The sequence below is a fragment of the Gavialis gangeticus genome, unplaced genomic scaffold (assembly GCF_001723915.1).
Source record: "Gavialis gangeticus isolate Ggan-Ray unplaced genomic scaffold, GavGan_comp1, whole genome shotgun sequence".
In the NCBI taxonomy this organism is placed as follows: domain Eukaryota; kingdom Metazoa; phylum Chordata; order Crocodylia; family Gavialidae; genus Gavialis; species Gavialis gangeticus.
Window position 1 is genome coordinate 12,738,872 of NW_017729017.1, and position 3,592 is coordinate 12,742,463.

Consider the following 3,592-nt stretch of genomic DNA (forward strand, 5'->3'; position numbering starts at 1 on the left):
AGACGAGCAGCATTACTCATGAGCTAGGGATGATGATTTTCATAGATTTCACAGACATTAGGGCTGGAAGGGACCTCGGAAGATCATTGAGTCCAGCCCCCTGCCCCAGGGGCAGGAAGTCAGCTGGGGTCACAGGATCCCAGCAAGATAAACGTCCAATTGACTCTTAATGGAATCCAGAGTAGGTGCTTGCACCACCTCTGGCGGCAGTTGGTTCCAAGTCTTGGGGGCTTGGACTTTAAAGAAGTTCTTTCTTATGGCCAGCTTGAAACGGTATTGGAGAAGTTTGTGACTGTTTGACCTTGTCATTTCATGGGGTGCTCTGGTGAACAGGTGTTCCCCCAGATCCTGATGTACACCCCTTATATATTTATAGGCAGCCACCAGGTCCCCCCTGAGCTTGCGCTTTTCCAGGCTGAAGAGTCTCGTAGCTCTCAGCTTGTCATCATAAGGCCTGTTTTCCTGCACTCTGATTATGCGCATGGCTCTCCTCTGGACACTCTCAAGCTTCTCCACATCCTTTTTAAATTGTGGACCCCAGAATTGGATGCAGTACTTCAGCTGCGGCCTCACCAAGGCCGAGTACAGTGGGAGGAGGACATCCTGGGGTTTGCTAGAGAAGCATCTATGGATGCAAGCCAGGGTTTTGCTCGCTTTACTAGTCGCAGCATCACATTGAAGGCTCATGTTCATCTTGTGGTCAGTCATGACCCCCAAGTCCCTTTCGGCCATGGTGCTAGCAAGCGTAGCACTGCCAAGCCTATAAACATGCTGTGGGTTTTTCTTCCCAAGGTGAAGTACCTTGCATTTTTCGGCGTTGAAAGCCATCAGGTTTTCACCTGCTCATTTTCCGAGCCTATTGGGGTCAGCCTGGATCACCATCCTGTCCTTGGGTGTAGACACTTTACCCCAAAGTTTGGTGTCATAAGCAAACTTGGCCAGTCCGCTCCTAACACCAGTGTCCACATCATTAATGAAGATGTTGAAAAGGATAGGCCCAAGGATGGAGCTTTGGGGGGACCCCACTGGTCACAGCGCACTGCAATGATTGACTTCCGTCAACTACCACATTCTGGGTCCAACCTTGAAGCCAATTCCCCAGCCAGCAGACTCTGATGTAGCCAAGGCTGCAGTTGGCCAGTTTTTTCTATAAGATGATTGCGGGATACCAGATCGAAAGCTTTTTTAAAGTCGAGATATATGACATCAATCTCTTCTCCCTTGTCCAGGTGACAGGTCACCTGGTTGTAGAAGGAGGTGAGATTGGTCAGGCAAGACCTACCCACAACAAACCCAAGCTGGCTGTCCCTTAAGAAGTTGCCTTCAGCCAGTTTGTCAAGAGTGGTCTCTTTGGAGGTCAGGTGATGGGCCTGTAGTTCCCTGGATCTACTTTCCTCCCTTTCTTGAAGATAGGCACCACATTGGCCTTCTTCCAATCCTCAGGCACTTTGCCTGAGCGCCACAAGTTCTTGAAGATCCGTGCCAGATCTGTGATGATTAAAACAAATCTGCCAAAATCTTTAGTTTGCACATTCTTGAATGCAGGAGCAGTGACAGCCTTGTTTTTATAACCCTTGTCCTCCCTATCTCTGTTCCCTCCCCAGCCTCTTTATTCTTAGTGTCACATGTAAATTTTAGACTGTAAGCTTCTTGAGACAGAAACTATATTTTGTTTGATTTTATTTTTCATATGGCACTCGGTTTATTTTTGGGGGGACTTGAATGAAAATCTGCCAACATATCTCCACCACCCCCACAATTACTACACTCCACAACATAGCCATCAGCATTCCTGGATCTTACAGTTGCACCTCCAGAAATGTAATATATCTCATCCAATGCACCAAATACCCTGATGGAAAATATGTAGGAGAGACCAAACAACAGCTGTGCACCAGAATGAATGCACACCAGAAGTCTATCAAAGATAGGAATACCCAATTACCTGTGGGGGCACATTTCTCACAAGAAAACCATGCTCTCTCCAATCTCTCAGTCCTGATCTTCAAAGGAAACTTACAAAACGCTTCCCAGAGATGAGCCTATGAACTGCACTTCATCAACCTTCTCCAAAAATCATGGACTAAATATAGACATTGGATTTATGACACATTATAACCTGCCTGACATCTGACTCCCTAGGTATCTCCACTATTCATTCCCCTCCCCCCCCCGTCTCTTACCCATTGACTCCTCAATCTACATTTTCATTGACTACCTGTCTTGTATGCAGACCAGACCAGCCTCCGGCTTCTTTACTTTTCATTCCATCCAGGAAGAGCACACACCAACTGCTGAAACTTCCTCAGCCTGACAAAGGGTTTTTGAACCTGAAAGCTTGCTTAATAATTGTTTTCCAACTATTTAAGTTGGTCTAATAAAAGATACCAGATTCACCCAAAGAGCCTTGTCTGGAATTAACATATACATTTAACAATGGGCAGGGAGCTGTACCTAGATATCATCTGATGCATTTGTTTTAATTTAGCAATGGGCAGAGTTTTTATTTGGCAGTCTGAAATCCTTTGCATCCAATGACAGACTGAACCCACCCACAATGACCCACCAGACTGATCCATCCATTAATCTGGGTGGATTTTTTTTTTGTTAGTAAGACTGTAATTCAGCTTCTGTGACCCATTCATTCCTTGGCCTTACAACTAGGATTGTCAGCAATGGGTACATGTGCTCTGACATATTCTAATTAGAACGCATCTGAGCAGACTTGATTAATTGAGTCTGCTTTATGTTCTAATTAGAAACCTCAAGTATCAACGCAGCATCATGTGCATAAGTCCTTGTGACTTTAAAAATGTTTGCTGGGGCACTTTAACTAATTTTAGTGTCCTGAGGCCATTTTTAAACATGTAGGGGCTTAATACACATGATACTGCAACGTTTTAATTAGAGCAGCTCTCTGGTTGCTTTAATCAGGACTCTCTTCTGTTATTCCATTCAGTGAAGGTGGAGTATGATTCTCACACTATGTTGCAGCTGGCTAAAGGCACATGCAGACACTTGCCTGCCTTCATGAGGCAGGATTCATTAGGGACTGCCAAAAGCAAAAGAGTATGCACATGTTTTGTCAGTGATGATTAAACTGAGCCAGGGTTAAATATCACTTCATCTGTAGCTAAGCAGGGAATTAAACCTTTACCTCCTATGACCCTGGCTAGAACCTTAACAACAGGGTCTTCCTTCCTGTCTCGCCCCCAGTAGGTCTTAGTTTTCTGTGGAGGAACCAATAACCAGCAATGAATCTTACTATCTTGGGTCTTCATTGAGGAATCAACCTGAAAATGATTTGGCTTTAATACACTGGATGCAGCTGTTTGGATATATGTACCTAATATGTACCTCTCGTCAGTGTCTATATGTCCTGTTCCTAGACACAGTGCTATCTGTCTATTTCAGAAGTGGGCAGTTATTTCAGCTGGAAGGCTGCTTAACAAATTTTGGTGAGCTGCCAAGGGCCACATGGGTAGCCCCATCCCTTGACAGGTGCTCTGCCCGTTTGTCACCATCTTGGGACGAGAAGTCCCATCCCTAACGCCTGACCCTTGCCCCCTGGAAATAATCTGGGGGGGGGGGG